General features: G+C 39.5%; 1 protein-coding gene across 4 annotated transcripts in view; it reads left to right on the top strand.

The window, feature by feature from the left end:
• The window catches only part of EPC2 (enhancer of polycomb 2), a 250,165-nt gene that overhangs the window by 53,057 nt on the left and 178,527 nt on the right, over positions 1–18,581 (top strand). The gene's annotated exons all lie outside the window — the stretch shown is intronic.

Below are 18,581 nucleotides of genomic sequence, written 5' to 3'. Positions count from 1 at the left end.
TGTGTGGGTAGAGTCTGGACTTTGGAGCCTAGCCAAGTTGGTGGGCTCGGTCAGCCTCTCGAAGATGGTTTCAACCACCCACTTCACAAGGAGACTCAGAAGGTTAGAGGAAACCTTAATGACTCACTGGTGTAATTCTTTATTAAATGGAGGAAAAGGAGTCTTATAGAGATTTCCTGCTTGCCCAGTGGATCATCTGGAGTTAGAATCCAATTCTCTTGATGGCCCAGAACTCTTTAAAATTATAACACATTGCAAATTCATCGTCGCTGAGAAAAACCCCCTTTCCCCTTTCTGAAAACCACCGACAGCGGCATGCAGAGTCTGCACTCAGCGACACAGGTTGGTGTCACCTACTAAGGCCAGAGTTCTGTTTAAAAAAGTTGTCTCTTAAGAACTTCTCTGCTCCCCTCCTCACCTGCTCCCTCTCTCAGAGACTGAGTCCCCTGGAGGAACCGTGCTGAGACTGAGATTTGTGTGTCCCCAAGAGTTAAGAAAGTGCTCTCAGAGGGAATGGGGCAGGTGGACAGAGTGGGGAGAGAAGTCAAGCAAGTATGTGATTCGGGCAAGCCCAGAGGAGGGGAATGTAGCCTGATCCCACAGAACACTTCTGAAGCAGAGGGTACCCTTTCATCCTCTTGACCTGAGGCAAGGAGGTTAGTGTCTCATACCCCTGCCTCCTGGCCAAGGGCCTGCCTGCAGGAGCTGAGATTCCGGGGCACTGCTAAGTCCTCCATGGCAGGCAAAGCTGCTCCAGCAACCCAGGGGCAGGCCTCTGCAGAAAGTTGTGGGTGTCTGCGTTTGGGAAGCACAGATGCCAGAGGAGGGTCACACAGAGCAGGATGGGGACCTGGGTGATGTGGGGAGCAGCAGCAGCCTCCACAACACTCCCCCAATATCATACTCCAGTTCTATCAGATTACTGCCCTATTTCTTTGACAAACCAGATTGAACAGATTTACAGACTTAAAAAACATATATCAAGAAAGAATCTTCTAGATCATGGGTTGGTAACCTTTTCCTGTAATGATAATAAATATTTTAGGCTTATTGGGCCACAAAGTATCTGTTGCAATGGCTACTCAACACTTGGAAAAGCAGCCACAGACAACACATCAACAAATGCATGTGGCTTCGTTTCAGTAATACTTTATGAACAACAGGAAATGTGGAAAGTTGAATTTCATGTGATTTTCACATGTCATGATATATACTTCTTTTAAAGCCATTCTTGGGCTTCCCAGGTGGCACTAGTGGTAAAGAACCCACCTGCCTGTGCAGGAGAAGTAAGAGACATAGGTTCGATTCCTGGGCCGGGAAGATCCCTTGGAGGAGGGTGTGGCAGTAGGGACTCCAGTAGTCTTGCCTGGAGAATCCCATGGACAGAGGAGCCTGGTGGGCTACACTCCATGGGGTTGCCAAGAGTCAGACACAACTTAGCAACTTTACACACAAAGCCATTCTTAGCTTGTAGTCCATACAAACAATAGGCAACAAATTGGTCTTTGAACCAATTTGCCAACTTCTGCCCTAGATCAATGGCTTTCAATTTGACCACGACTGTAAGAAAAGCACTTAATATTGTATTATAACCTACAACATACATAAACACCTATATACTTATATATGTAACTAAAACTTGTTTCATAAAATAGTTCTTACATTTTCTTTTTTTAAAATTTTTATTGGAGTGTAGTTACTTCCCAGTGTTGTGTCAGTTTCTGCTGTAAGACAAAGTGAATCAGCTATACATATACTTATAGCCCCTCTCTTTTGGATCTCCTTACCAATTAGGTCACCAGAGAGCACTGAGTAGGGTTCCTTGAGCTGTACAGTTGCTTCTCATTCAGTTCAGTTCAGTCGCTCAGTCGTGTCCGACTCTTTGCAACCCTATGGACTGCAGCACGCCAAGCTTCCCTGTCCATCACCAACTCCCAGAGTTTACTCAAACTCATGTCCATCAAGTTGGTGATGCCATCCACCATCTCATCCTCTGTAGTCCCCTTCTCTTCCCTCCTTCAATCTTGCCCAGCATCAGGGTCCTTTCCAATGAATCAGTTCTTCTCATCAGGTGGCCAAAGTATTGAAGTTTCAGATTCAGCATCAGACTTCCAATGAATATTCAGGACTGATTTCCTTTAGGATGGACTGGTTGGATCTCCTTACAGTCCAAGAGACTCTCAAGAGTCTTCTCCAACACCACAGTTCAAAAGCATCAATTCTTTGGTGCTCAGCTTTCTTTATAGTCCAACTCTCACATCCATACATGACTACTGGAAAAAACATAGCTTTGACTAGATGGACCCTTGTTGGCAAAGTAATGTCTCTGCTTTTTACTATGCTATCTAGGTTGGTCACAGCTTTTCTTCCAAGGAGCAAACATCTTTTACTTTTATACATAGTAGTGTATACATGTCAATCCCAATTCATCCCATTCCCCTCTGTCCCTGCTTGGTATCCATACATTTATGTTCTTTACATCTGTGTCTCTATTTCAGCTTTACTCATAGGATTATCTGTACCATTTTTCTAGATTCCACATTTATGGGTTAATATACAGCATTTGTTTTACTTTTTCTGTGAACCTATAAACTGATTTTTTTTTTATTTTATCCTACTTGGTTTTATTTTTAAACACTGTCACGATCCACTGACTTGTTTTTCCAACCCATCAATGGATCACACCACCTCCAGTTTGCAAAACTCTGTTCTAGATCAATCGAAGTCTGTGCTCTGGAGGGTGGTGACAGCGCTGTCACAGTAGCTGTTTTGCATTCATCAGCCCTGACATTACTTGGAATTTGTCAGTAAATAACATAAAGACTGAAAAAAAGAGATGCTATCACAAACCTGTCAAGGACAGCATGACAGGTTTACCTGCTTCAACCTGCCTGGTACCAGGTGTTTCAGGAAATTTCAGATGGCTCCCTGTGTTTCTTGATGTAAGAAGCATGAATTTTATTTGAACTGAGCAGAATTCAGAGCAAGAAAGAGAATTGAAAGCAACTGCAAGCCTCAACCTTAAACCTCAAGTTTGGCAGTTTCAAAGGAGACACTGGACCATTTGCATTATAGCCATGTGCACCACCAGCTGAAGTGTTTGAAAAGTGTGACAATTTCAAATAGTAACTGCTGCTGCTGCTGCTGCTAAGTCGCTTCAGTCGTGTCCGACTCTGCGCGACCCCATAGACGGCAGCCCACCAGGTTCCCCCATCCCTGGAATTCTCTAGGCAAGAACACTGGAGTGGGTTGCCATTTCCTTCTCCAATGCATGAAAGTGAAAAGTGAAAGTGAAGTCGCTCAGTCGTGTCCGACTCTTGGCGACCCCATGGGCTGCAGCATACCAGGCTCCTCCGTCCATGGGATTTTCCAGGCAAGAGTACTGGAGTGGGGTGCCATTGCCTACTCCGGAACCTCCTGGTATAAATCAGCTAAATATTGAAGAGAAACCAGACCACGGTTGGCTTTTTAAAAAACAAAAAACAAAGCAACAACAATAACAAAAACCAACAAACCTATTCACTGTGATTGGAGGCAAACAATGAAATGTCTGGTGCTTTTATCTGATGGAGGCTTGCTTCATAGTCTTCACCCTGTAGTTCAGTGGACATAACTGGCTTCTGGAAAACGGGGCCCAGGAGAAATTTGCCTTTGTCATTAACAATTGTCCACTTCCCTCTTGTCATTTTCCTCTGGATTTCCTGTCTTGCCTTTTTAAAGATGGGATAGAGAATGGGGAATATATTTGAAATCCTATTAAACGATTTCAGGATGAGTCCCATTTTAACATTCTCCTCTTCACCCCCTATATTCCCCCTAATGCATGTGGATCACTGGGATCCTTCTGCCTCTTTCTCTCCCCAACTTCAGTTCAGTTTAGAAAACACCTATTGTGCACACTGCCCGAGGCAGCTCTCAGGCACACAGTGGTTAATGAGACAGGAACCTGCTCTTAAGAAACCTAGAATAGCATTAGGCCCCTCAGTTCAGTGAGGTGAGATGCACTGAGTTCTTTGTTAGCTGGGAAGTTATTGATAATCAGAGTGATGCTAAGTAATTAATCATTGCTCACAGGCACAGAGATCCTGTGTAGCAGGATTATGGTCCAAAAACAGAAGCCGTTTACTTGCAAGGTCCCAGCTCTTTTATGTTTCATGTAGAAAAAGATAAAGACTCTTAGTAACTGTGTGAGAGACGGGGAAAGAAAACATTAACGGATGATGAACACATGTAAAGAAATACTTCAAAAAAAGGATCCCAGGATACCCTAGATTCTAATAAATTTTATTTTCTTATCTAAAATGGTCTCTTTAAAATATCTTAAAATATGCCATAATGTATCCATATTATGTTTTGAGTTTTAAGATAGTTATTTTTATAAATCGTAATTCATTTTTCTGATTGTAGAAGATTTAAACATGCTTATTTTTAAAACTTTAAACAATAATGATAGATAGGAAGTAAGACTTCCCCCAAATCTCGTCTTCCATTATTCAGTGTATGCTCCTCTGGTCTTTATACTACAAATTAACGTGCATTCATACATATATTCTTATATATAAGGTGGAAGTGAACTCTCTCAGTCATGTCCGACTCTTCGTGACCTAGTGAGCTGTAGCCCACCAGGCTCCTCTGTCCATAGGGATTCTCCAGGCAAGAATACTGGAGTGGGTTGCCATTTCCTTCTCTAGGGGATCTTCCCGACCCGGGGATTGAACCTGGGTCTCCTGCATTGCAAGCAGACTCTTTACCCTCTGAGCCAACAGGGAAGCCCCTATATATAAGGTATATAAGTGTATATATAATGTAACATTTTAAAAAGTTATAGTTGATATATATATATACACACATATCTATATGTACATACCATATATATGTATATATGATAACTGTTTAAAAAATTATATTTGGGGCACTCTTTCCATATAAGCCTACCTTATTTTTTTAGCAGTAGCTTAACATTCCATGCATTGTGTGCTTATACAATTAAATGGTTTTCTGTTTTCAACTCTTTTTTTTTTTTAATAAATTTATTTATTTTAGTTGGGGGCTAATTACTTTACAATATTGTAGTAGTTTTTGCCATACATTGACATGAATCAGCCATGGGTTTACATGTGTTCCCCTTCCTGGACCTCCCTCCCACCTCCCTCCCCATCTCATCCCTCCGGGTCATCCCATTGCCCCAGCCCTGAGCATTTGTCTCATGCATCGAACATGGAATGGTGTTCTGTTTCACATATGATAATATACATGTTTCAATGCTATTCTCCCAGAACGTCCCACCCTCACCTTCTCCCTCAGAGTCCATAAGACTGTTCTATGCATCTGTGTCTCTTATTCTGTCTCGCATATAGGGTTATCATTACCATTTTTCAAATTCCATATATATGCATTAGTATACTGTATTGGTGTTTTTCTTTCTGGCTTACTTCACTCTGTATAATGGGCTCCAGTTTCATCCATCTCAATAGAACTGATTCAAATGTATTCTTTTTAATAGCTGAGTAATATTCCATTGTGTATATGTACCACAGCTTCCTTATCCATTCGTCTGCTGATGGACATCTAGGTTGCTTCCATGTCCTGGCTATTGTAAACAGTGCTGCAATGAACATTGGGGTACATGCGTCTCTTTCAATTCTGGTTTCCTCAGTGTGTATGCCCAGCAGTGGGATTGCTGGGTCATATGGCAGTTCTATTCCCAGTTTTTTAAGGAATCTCCACACTGTTCTCCATAGTGGCTGTACTAGTTTGCATTCCCACCAACAGTGTAAGAGGGTTCCCTTTTCTCCACACCCTCTCCAGCATTTATTGCTTGTAGACTTTTGGATAGCAGCCATTCTGACTGGTGTGAAATGGTACCTCATTGTGGTTTTGATTTGCATTTCTCTAATAATGAATGATGCTGAGCATCTTTTCATGTGTTTGTTAGCCATCTGTATGTCTTCTTTGGAGAAATGTCTGTTTAGTTCTTTGGCCCATTTTTTGATTGGGTCGTTTATTTTTCTGGAATTCAGCTGCAGGAGTTGCTTGTGTATTTTTGAGATTAATTGTTTGTCTGTTGCTTCGTTTGCTATTATTTTCTCCCATTCTGAAGGCTGTCTTTTCACCTTGCTTATAGTTTCCTTTGTTGTGCAAAAGCTTTTAATTTTAATTAGGTCCCATTTGTTTATTTTTGCTTTTATTTCCAATATTCTGGGAGGTGGGTCATGGAGGATCCTGCTGTGATTTATGTTGGAGAGTGTTTTGCCTATGTTTTCCTCTAGGAGTTTTATAGTTTCTGGTCTTACATTTAGATCTTTAATCCATTTTGAGTTTATTTTTGTGTACGGTGTTAGGAAGTGTTCTAGTTTCATTCTTTTACAAGTGGTTGACCAGTTTTCCCAGCACCACTTGTTAAAGAGATTGTCTTTTCTCCATTGTATATTCTTGCCTCCTTTGTCGAAGATAAGGTGTCCATATGTGCGTGGGTTTATCTCTGGGCTTTCTATTTTGTTCCATTGATCTATATTTCTATCTTTGTGCCAGTACCATACTGTCTTGATGACTGTGGCTTTGTAGTAGAGCCTGAAGTCAGGCAGGTTGATTCCTCCAGTTCCATTCTTCTTCCTCAAGATTGCTTTGGCTATTCGAGGTTTCTTATATTTCCATACAAATTGTGAAATGATTTGTTCTAGTTCTGTGAAAAATACCATTGGTAGCTTGATAGGGATTGCATTGAATCTATAGATTGCTTTGGGTAGTATACTCATTTTCACTATATTAATTCTTCCAATCCATGAACACAGTATATTTCTCCATCTGTTTGTGTCCTCTTTGATTTCTTTCATCAGTGTTTTATAGTTTTCTATATATAAGTCTTTTGTTTCTTTAGGTAGATATATTCCTAAGTATTTTATTCTTTTTGTTGCAATGGTGAATGGTATTGTTTCCTTAATTTCTCTTTCTGTTTTCTCATTATTGGAGTATAGGAATGCAAGGGATTTCTGTGTGTTAATTTTATATCCTGCAACTTTACTATATTCATTGATTAGCTCTAGTAATTTTCTGGTAGAATCTTTAGGGTTTTCTATGTAGAGGATCATGTCATCTGCAAACAGTGAGAGTTTTACTTCTTCTTTTCCTATCTGTCTGTTTTTAACTCTTAATAACAATCCTACAGCTAACAGTTTTAAACATTACTTATATGTACAAATGTAAACATAGAGTACATTCTTGGGATTGAGGTTATTTACTCGTAAGAGTATAAACACAATATGCCAGATTATTCTCCCTCCAACAGGATATAAGGATTTCTCTACAACCATGAAATGCTGTGTGTGTTATAGATTGTAAATTTTCACAATCTAGTGATGGGAAAAATGAATCCTGATTGTTGTTTTAATTTGAATATTCAAGATTGCTAGTGAGTTTGATCATCTATTTCCATGCTTATTAGCCACTGGCTTTTTTCCCATTTTGGGGGGGATATAATTCACATAACATAAATTCACCATTTTCAAGTACATATGTAAGTGGTGTTTATTATATTCACAAGCTTGTGCAGTCATCACTTCTGTCTAGTTCCAATACATTTTGGATATTTCCTATAAATGAATTGCTTACAGTAATATATGGACTTTTGTGGACTTAGCATAATGTTTTCAAGGTTTATCCATGTTGTAGCAGGTATCAGTACTTTATTTTTTATGGCTCAATAATATTCCATACTTTGGATATATCACATTTTTTTTTAAGATGTATTTATTTTAATTGAAGGATAATTGCTTTACAATATTGTATTGATTTCTGGTATACTTCAACATGAATCAGTCATAGGTATGCATATGTCCCCTCCCTCTTGAACTTCCCTCCTATTCCCCACCCCATCCCACCCCTCTAGGTTGTCACAGAATACTGGTTTGAGCTCCCTGAGTCATACAGCAAATTCCCACTATTTTACAGATGGTAGTGTATATGTTTCCATGCTACTTTCTATTCGTCTCACTCCCTTCTTCCCCCCAACCGTGTCCACAAGTCTGTTCTCAACGTCTGTGTCTCCACTGCTGCTCTCCTAATAGGTTCATCAGTACCATCTTTCTAGATTTCACACATATGCATTAATACATGACCCTTGTTTTTCTCTTTCTGAATTACTCTGTATAACATTTTGTTTTATTCTGTGTAACAGCTGACTTACTTCACTCTGTATAAACATTTGATAACCATTGGGTTGTTTCCACTTTTTCCTGTTATGAATAATGTTGCTATATACATTTGTGTACACATTTTTGTAAGAACATATATTTTTCAATTTTATTGAGTATATACCTATGATAGAATTGCTGGGCCATATAGCAATTCTGTGTTTAAATTTTTGAGGCACTGTCAAATTGTTTTCCATGTGACTGTACCACTTGTGTTCCAATCAGCAGTGCATGAGGGCTCCAGTTCTAGAAATCTTTACCAATATTTGTTATTGTCCTTTTCCCCCCAAATTATAGCCATCCTAGTACTTGGAAAGAGATATCTCATCGTGGTTTTGATTTGCATTTCCCTAGTGACTACTGAGGTTGAGCAATTTCTGATGTGCTTATTGGCCATTTGAATATCTTCTTTAAAGAAATATCATTCAAATGTTTTGCCCACTTGAAAACTGGTTTATTTATTTACTTGTTCATTTTAAAATTGTGTAATTGTTGACTTGTAATTATTCTTCACATATTGTCAGCACTACCAATTCCTTATTACATGACTTGCAAATATTTTTTTTCCCATTCTGTGACTTACCTCTTCACTTTCTTGATAGTGTCCTTTGATGCATAAAAAAAAAATTTAATTTTTTAAAAGTCCTATTTATTTTTTTCTTTGGTTGCTCTGCTTTTGCCATCATATCTAAGAAAATTTTGCCAAATCCAAGATCACAAAGATTTACATTTGTGTTTTTTTCTATGAGTTTTCTAGTTTTAGCTCTTAAACTAAGAACCTTGATCTATTTTGAGTTAACGTTTGTATACGCTATGAAGTAGGTGTCCAAATTTATTCTTTTGAATGTCAATATCCAGTTGTCCCAGCACCCACTTGCCTTTTTTAACCCTATAAGTTTTCTAGTCTTACCTTTTCCCCATTTTTTCCTTATGGGGTTGGTCAGGGGCATTTTTATAAATTTGTAAGTGTCATTGGTATAATAAGAAAATCAGTCACTTTACATATGGATTATAAATATTTTTCTTAACTTACGATTCATCTGTTAACTTTGCTTCTGGTAGGTTTTGTTTGTTGGTTATTTTTACATTCCTTTGTTGGATTTTTAGCTATCCAAGTGTTTTAAATTTTTAGTCATCAAATTTACCAGTGTCTATGTTTATGGCTTCTGGTTTCCCTGTCAAGATTTCCTCTGTAGAATGTCTTCTGAAGTGGTAATAAAGCACCGAAGTGATAGAGATCAACATCATGAGAAATCTGCAAGTGACAAGTGAAGCTGTGAGGATAAGTGAGTTCTCTGGAAGAAACTACACAGAGACAACAGAGAGGTGGACCGAGTACTGTGCATTCAGAAGTATCCAGACCAAGGGTGAAGGGAGATGAGGAAGAAATCCAGAAGAAATAGCCGAGTGAGGAGGATGGGAAAGTAGACAATATAGACCACTACCCAACAGAGGCAAGCAGGGAGTTATTGAGAGGCAGCTTCAGCAGGAGTCCCAGGAGAGCAGTGGGATACCAGATGACCAGTTCATGCCCAGATGTATGTAGAGGAAAAAGAAGACAGCTCATCTAGGACGTGTGGCAGTGAGAAGACGGATCATTACAGGGGGCTAAACGGTCTAACAAAGGTTTATTTTCTTTACAGGATAAGAAAAATGAGGTAATTTTGCCATGGTTTAAGGTTAAGAACAGGAGAGTTTTACTGATTAAAAATAAGGATTTAGGAAGCTTAGTTAATTCCCGTGATACTGGGGATTTAGATCCTAAGAAATTTTGAAAGCTCCGTGAATAGAAGCTAGAAGTAAGTGGGGGCGGAAAGCCAAGCATTTAAGTAAGTTAATGTAGGTAAAGTGCTTCTACAGTACATGTGTAAGTTTTGGTCTCTGGGAAGCAGACACAAAGATGGAACTGGGAGTGCAAAAGATTATTGGGTGTAATGCCATTAAAAGATAAAAAGAAGAGGAGGCAAGATTGGGTAAGGAAAGCCTTGAGACCAATTCGCAGATCTGATAGCAACTCTGCCACCCCACAGGGGAACTCTGGGGTAAGGCTGCTCATTAAAGGAGTCCTGAGCTAGGCAGCATCATCTTTTAGGATTTGAAATAGCTCAACTGGATTTCCATCATCTTCACTAGCTCTGTTTGTAGTGATGCTTCCTAAGGCCCACTTGACTTCGCATTCCAGGATGTCTGGCTCTAGGTGAGTGATTATGCCATCCTGATTATCTGGGTCGTGAAGATCTTTTTTGTAGAGTTGTTCCATGTGTTCTTGCCACCTCTTCTTAATATCTTCTGATTCTGTTAGGTCGATACCATTCCTGTCCTTTATTGTGCTCATCTTGGCATGAGATGTTCCCATGGTAGTCCTAATTTTCTTAGAGTTCTCTAGTCTTTCCCATTCTATTGTTTTCCTCTATTTCTTTGCATTGATCACTGAGGAAATCTTTCTTATCTCTCCTTGCTATTCTTTGGAAGTCTGCGTTCAAATGGATATCTTTCTTTTTCTCCTTTGCCTTTAGCTTCTCTTCTTTTCTCAGCTATCTGTAAGGCCTTCTCAGACAACCATTGTGCCTTTTTGCATTTCTTTTTGTTGGGGATGGTCTTGATCACTGCCTCCTGTACAGTATCACGAACCTCCATCCACAGTTCTTCAGTCACTCTGTCTATCAGATCTCATCCATTGAATCTATTTGTCACTTCTACTGTATAATTGTAGGGGATTTGATTTAGATCATACCTGAATGGTCTAGTGGTTTTCCCTACTTTCTTTGATTTAAGTCTGAATTTGGCAATAAGGAGTTCATGATCTGAGCCACAGTCTGCTCCCGGTCTTGTTTTTGCTGACTGTATAGAACTTCTCCATCTTTGGCTGCAAAGAATATAATCAGTCTGATTTTTCTGTTGACCATCTGGTGATGTCCATGTGTAGAGTCTTCTCTTGTATTGTTGGAAGAGGGTGTTTGCTCTGACCAGTGTGTTGCCTTGGCAAAACACTGTTAGCCTTTGACCTTTTTTGTTTTGTACTCCAAGGCCAAATTTGCCTGATACTCCAGGTAGCTCTTGACTTCCTACTTTTGCATTCCAGTCCCCTATAATGAAAAGGACATCTTTTTTGGGTGTTAGTTCTAGAAGGTCTTGTAGGTCTTCATAGAACCGTTCAACTTCAGCTTCTTCAGCATTACTGGTCGGCGCATAGACTTGGATTACTGTGATATGGAATGGTTTGCCTTGGAAACGAACAGAGATCATTATGTCATTTTTGAGACTGCTCCCAAATACCGCATTTCGGACTCTTGTGTTGACTCTGATGGCTACTCCATGTCTTCTAAGGAATTCTTGCCCACAGTAGTAAATGTAATGGTCATCTGAGTTAAATTCACCCATTCCAGTCCATTTTAGTTCACTGATTCCTAAAATGTCTATATTCACTCTTGCCATCTCCTGTTTGCCCACTTCCAATTGTTCTTGATTCATGGACCTAACATTCCAGGTTCCTATGCAATATTGCTTTTTACGGCATCAGACTATACTTCCATAACCCATCACATCCATAACTGGGTGTTGTTTTTGCTTTGGCTCCGTCTCTTCATTCTTTCTGTAGTTATTTCTCCACTGATCTCCAGTAGCATATTGGGCACCTACTGACCTGGGGAGTTCATCTTTCAGTATCCTATCTTTTTGCCATTTCATACTCTTCATGGGGTTCTCAAGGCAAGAATACTGAAGTGGTTTGCCATTCCCTTCTCCAGTGGGCCATGTTTTGTCAGAACTGTCCACCATGACCCTTCTGTCTTGGGTGGCCTTACATGGCATGGCTCATAGTTTTATTGAGCTAGCCAAGGCTGTGGTCCTTGTGATCATTTTGGTTAGTTTACTGTGACTGTGGTTTTCATTCCGTCTGCCTTCTAATGGATAAGGATAAGAGGCTAAGGGAAGCTTCCTGATGGGAGAGACTGACTGAGGGGGACACTGGGTCTTTTCTAATGGGCGGGGCCATGTTCATTAAATCTTTAATCCAATTTTCTGTTGATGGGCAGGGCTGTGTTCTCTCCCTGTTGCTTGACCTGAGGCCAAACTATGGTGGAGGTAATGAAGATAAAGGTGACCTCCTTCAAAAAGATCAGTTTTCATTCCAGTCCCAAAGAAAGGCAATACCAAAGGATGTTCAAACTGCCACACAACTGCACTCATCTCACACGCTAGCAAAGTAATGCTCAAAATTCTCCAAGCCAGGCTTCAACAGTATGTGAACCATGAAATTCCAGGTGTTCAAGCTGGATTTAGAAAAGGTAGAGGAACCAGACATCAAATTGCCAACATCCGCTGGATCATTGAAAAAGCAAGAGGGTTCCAGAAAAACATTTACTTCTGCTTTATTGACTATGCCAAAGCTTTAAACTGTGTGGATCACAACAAACTGTGGAAAATTCTTCAAGAGATGGGAACACCTGACCACCTGGCCTGCCTCCTGAGAAATCTGTATGCAGGTCAAGAAACAACAGTTAGAACTGGATATGGAACAACAGACTGGTTCCAAATTGGGGAAGGAGTACGTCAAGGCTGTACATTGTCACCCTGCTTATTTAACTTATATGCAGAGTACATCATGCAAAATGCTGGGCTGCATGAAGCACAAACTGGAATCCAGATTGCCAGGAGAAATATCAATAACCTCAGATATGCAGATGACATCACCCTTATGGCAGAAAGAGAAGAACTAAAGAGCTTCTTGATGAAAGTGAAAGAGAAGAGTGAAAAAGTTGGCTTAAAACTCAACATTCAGAAAACTAAGATCATGGCATCCGGTCCCATCACTTCTTGGCAAATAGATAGGGAAACAGTGGAATCAGTGACAGACTTTATTTTGGGGGGGCTCTAAAATCACTGCAGATAGTGACTGCAGCCATAAAAGACATAAAATTAAAATTAAAACACATAAAATTAAAAGACACTTTTTGGAAGAAAAGCTATGACCGTCCTAGACAGCATATTAAAAAGCAGAGACATTACTTTACCAACAAAGGTCCGTCTAGTCAAAGCTATGGTTTTTCCATAGTAGCTATGGTTTCTCCATACATAGTCATGTATGGATGTGAGAGTTGGACTATAAAGAAAGCTGAGCACCGAAGAGTTTATGCTTTTGAACTATGGTGTGGAGAAGACTCTTGAGAGTCCCTTGGACTGCAAGGAGATCCAACCATTCAATCCTAAAGGAAATCAGTCCTGAATGTTCATTGGAAGGACTGATGCTGAAGGTGAAACTCCAATGCTTTGGCCACCTGATGGGAAGAATTGACTCATTGGAAAAGACTTTGATGCTGGGAAAGATTGAAGGTAGGAGGAGAAGGGGACAACAGAGGATAAGATGGTTGGATGGCATCACTGACACAATGGACTGAGTTTGAGTAGATTCCAGGAGTTGGTGATGGACAGGGAGGCCTGGCGTGCTGCAGTCCATGGGGTCCCAAAGAGTCACTGAACTGAACTGGGCTAGGCAGCAAGGGACTGGCCCCAAACAATAGTCAGGGGATGATAAGTGTCAAGGATGTAGGGAGGGGTGTGGAGAGTGGATGGGCTTGCAAATTTAAATAGAGACCAAGAGGTGAGTTGGTGAGAGGGGAGTATTAGAGAAGATCAGGGAGGGGAGATAGGGGGTGTAGATTAATAGTTGATGAGATCTGAGAGGATGGGGGAGGGGAGGGAACATCATATAAAGTCCTTGTAAGACTTTGGCTTTTGTATAATTGAAATGGGCTTCCTAGGTGGTGCTAGTGGTAAAGAACCCACCTGCCAATGCAGGAGACATTATGAGATTAGGTTTGATCCCTGGGTTGGGAAGATCCTGTGTAGGAGGGCATGGCAACCCACTCTAACACTCTTGCCTGGAGAATCCCATGGACAGAGGAGCCTGGTGTGCTACAGTCCATAGGGTTGCAAAGAGTCAGGCACGAAGTGGAATGAGAAAAAGACTGCAGGGTATTGAGCAGCAGAGTGACATGGCCTACCTAATGTCTTACAAAGATGGTAGGTGCTCCTTTAAGAACAGGATGAGTTTAAGAATAGGGCATGGAAGCACTGAGATGATGGGCCAGGGTGGTGGCAGTGAAGATGGTTGAGACAGTCAGATTCTGGATGTGACTAGAGCCAATAAGATTTTCTGATGGATTAGACGTGGAATGTGAGCGAAAAAGAGGAATTAGGGATAATTCATTCTCCACTGCTCTGTAACACATGACCCCCAAACTTACAGAACTGTGAGGTAATAAACGAGCACTGTTTTAAGCTGCTAAATTTATGATGATTTCTTATGGCAGCCATGGAAAATGAATACTTTCCCAAGAAGCTTACCTTTGAATATTTATTGCACTAAAATCTGTCACTCCATTCTGTCCATCATTATTCCTAATTTTACTTCTTGGAGCTGTGTAGACAGCACATCCTTTCTTAGAATACAGCCTGTTTGACCCTTTCTTCCCTTCTTTGGTCCAGATTCCCTGGGCATTCTCCACCCTAGTTACTTTTCTCTAACGTATTGTTTTGTTTAGTTCCCTGGATTTGCATTCTAGATAAATGTGAATTTACCATAACAACAATATGTTTGAAAAGCCTTTGCCAATTTGGAGTATCTTACTCTTCTATTATAAAGGAGAACATTCCTATCTGTATTACTGAAGATAAACATTATTTTTCTGGATCATTAACCATTTTATTGTCCATAATAGAAAAACATCATTTAGAATGACCTGGAATCGAGGACAATGAAGTAGAAAATTGTCAGAAAGCTTTCAAAAGTATGAACCTGCATGAACATTATAGATTGTGATATTTAATTAGTATTAAAATCCAATGCTTAGGATTTCTCCAAGTGACATAAACTCAGTGAAGAACAGCAGCATCTGGGGTTAAGATGTTGTATTTCATGTTTCCAGCCAGGCTTCTGCTTGGAATAAGTTTCCTTCCTTGGTTCTTACAACACACGGCAATACCAGGAGCTTTGCGAAGACATCAGGGAAGGCAAATAGGACTCCTTATTTTCATTATCCTCAGGTGAGAGCTCCTTAAGATTGAAAAAATGGAGGAAACCTAGGAAGGGGAACAACATCTGAAAGATCATTAAAATGATTAACTATCTCATAAAAAGGGGACTTTAAAGACAGAATGACATGAGAGAAGTGGGGCCACTGGGAATACTTTGGAAAGTGACCAAGAAAGTAGGTTTGATAACTGAAGAGAGTGGGTGATTGTCTTGTTTTCTTTGTATTGGATTTGAAGTTACCAGTTTTATGCACATATGGACATTTTTCCTTAATCAAAAGTTTAACTTCTTTGGAAGAATTGCTGTCTTATGATTTCTTTTAATAAGATAAATTACAAGTACTTGGAAAATAATTAACTGAACTGAAATGAAGTTGCCTGTTAACTGGCTAAATAACAGATGAAGACATTGTTGTTCTAATTAGAATACAGATCTCTTGGGAGAAAGCTAGATTGAGTCAGAAGAAAGCATATGTTCCTGATTCCTCCATCCTTCCTCCTCAAATAATCCACTGCTTGGTGGTGGTTTTTAAAATGTGTTCCAAGGACTTCTACGTTAGAATTTTCTGGTGATGTTTGTTAATTGAGAATGCTACATCCTACTGCTCAGGTTAGACCCACTGTATCAGAATCTGGAAGTTACTTGTGTTTTTCTAAAATTGAAGTGTAATTTCACATACAATTAAATATATATATATATATATATTTTAAGTATATCATTCAATGGGATTTGAAAAATATGTATACCCTATGTAACCACCATGCCAACCAGGACTTCTATCATTCCAGAAAGTTTCCTTAGGCCCCTTACTGTCACTTAACCCCACTCTCGAGAAGCAACCGCTGTTCCCATTTCTATCACACCACATATACCATTCTGAGTCAGGCTTCTTTTGTTTAACATGTTTTGATAGTCATCCATGTTGTTACATGTATGGTAGTTCCTTTTTATTGCTAAATAATATTCCATTTCAAGAATAATCTGCAATTTGTTTATACATTCACCTATGATAGACATTTGAGTTGTGTATTCCTTTTCTAGGCAGTGCAATTACTGTTTTTCAGTCTCTAAGTCATATCCACCTCTTTTGGGACCCCACGGCTACAGCCACGCTCCTCCATCCATGGGATTTCCCAGACAAGAATGCTGGAGTGGGGTGCTATTTCCTTCTCCAGGGGATCTTCTTGACCCAGAGATCAAATCCACATCTCCTGCTCTGGCAGGTGGGTTGTTTACCACTGAGCCACCAGGGAAGCCCCAGGCAATGTAGTAAATTACCACAAATGTAGCAGTTTAAAAAACACACAATTATTGTCTCACAGTTTCCATGGATCAGGAGTCTAGACATGGCTTAGCTGGGTCCTGTGCTCAGAGTCTCACAAAACTGGATCCACAGTGTTAGCCAGGATGCGTTCCTGTCTAGAGCTCAGGGACCTCTTCCAAGCTCAGAAATCAGATCCTTGCAGTTATGGAACTCAGGATCTTGGCTTCTTACTGGCTGTCAGTTAGAGGCTGTCCTCTGCAGTTCCCTGCCACGTAGCCCTTCCATAGACAGTTTACAGTAGGGCTCTATGCTCCACTAAGGCCAGCAGAAGAGCTCCCCTTTCAGTGCACTTAAACAGTATCTTTTAAAATACAATCGTAGGAATGACACTCTATCATTTTTGCTGTATTGGATAGAACAAGTCACAGATTTCACCCAGGCTCTAGGAGAGGGAAGTATACAAGGCTGTGGATTATCTGGAGTCATGTTAGAGTGTATCTACCAGAAGTTGTTTCTAATTTTTTGTTATTATGAATACTAGTACACAAGTCTTTTTATTTAAAAAAATTTTACTGAAGTATAGTTGATTTATAATGTTGTGTTACTTTTTGCTATACAGCAAAGTGAATCAGTTATACATATCCATATATCCACTCTTTTTAGATTCTTTTCCCATGTAGGTCATTACAGAGTTTTGAGTAGAGTTCCCTGTGTTTACAGTAGGTCCATGTTGATTATCTATTTTATATATAGAGATGTGTACACATCAATCTCAGTCTGCCAATTTATCTCTCCCCCTTTTTTCCCCTGTAACCATAAATTTTTTTTCTATATCTGTAACTCTGTTTTGTAAACTAGTTCATTTTTACCAGTTTTTAGATTCTACATATAAGTGATATCATACATTATTTGTTCTTCTCTGTCTGATTTACTTCACTCAGTATGACAATTTCTAGTAAATTCATATCACTGCAAATGGCATTATTTCATTCTTTTTTTATGGCTGAGTGATGTTCCATTGTATGTATGTATCACATTCCTTTTCCATCCCTCTGTTGATGGATATTTGAATTGCTTCCATGTCCTGGCTATTGTAAATAATGCTGCAATGAACACTGGGGTGTGTGTACCTTTGTGAATTATAGTTTTCTCTGAGTATGTGGCCAGGAGTGAGATTGCTGGATCATATGGTAGATCTATTTTTAGTTTTTTTAAGGAACCTCCATATTGTTGCCCATAATGGGTGTACCAATTTACAATCCGACCAACAACATAGAAGGCTCCCTTTTCACCACACCTTCTCCAGCAGTTATTGTTTATAGATTTTTTGATGATGGGCATTCTGATCAGTGTGAGGTGTTACCTCATTTGATTTGCATTTCTCTAATAATCGGTGATGTTGAGCATCTTTTCATCTGTATGAAAAGATATATGCCCTTTTGGCCATCTGTATGTCTTCTTTGGACAAATGTCTGTTAGAGCTTCCACTTATTGTTTGATTGAGTTGTTTGGTTTTTTGTTATTGAGCTACATGAGCTGTTTGTATTGATATATTTTGGAGAGTAATTCCTTGTGGGTTGCTTTGTTCACAAATATTTTCTCCCATTCTGTGGGTTGTCTTTTCATTTTGTTTATGGGTTATTGCTTTTTTTGTTTCCAAAATCTTTTAAGTTTAATTAGATCCCATTTGTTTATTTTTGTTTTTATTTTCATTACTCTAGGCAATGGGTCAAAAAGATCTTGCTGCAATTTATGTCAGAGAGTGTTCTGCCTATGTTTTCCTCTAAGAGTTTTATAATATCTGACCTTACATTTAGGTTTTTAATTCATTTTAGGTTCATTTTTGTGTGTGGTGGTAGGGAATGCTCTAATTTCATTCTTTTACATATAGCTGTCCACTCTCCCAGTACCACGTACTGAAGAGACTGTCTTTTCTCCAACTATTTCACAAGTCTTTATGTGAACATATGCTTTCACTTCTCTTGAGTAAATTCCCAAGAGTGGAATTGCTTGATCACAGAATAGGTATATGTTTAACCTTATAGGAAATTGGCAAACAGCTTTTCAAAAAGACTGTACGGTTTTACACTCCCAT

Source organism: Giraffa tippelskirchi, chromosome 3 (assembly GCF_054371585.1).
Source record: "Giraffa tippelskirchi isolate mGirTip1 chromosome 3, T2T-mGirTip1v1.2.pri, whole genome shotgun sequence".
In the NCBI taxonomy this organism is placed as follows: domain Eukaryota; kingdom Metazoa; phylum Chordata; class Mammalia; order Artiodactyla; family Giraffidae; genus Giraffa; species Giraffa tippelskirchi.
This window is presented reverse-complemented; position numbering and strand designations above follow the sequence as displayed.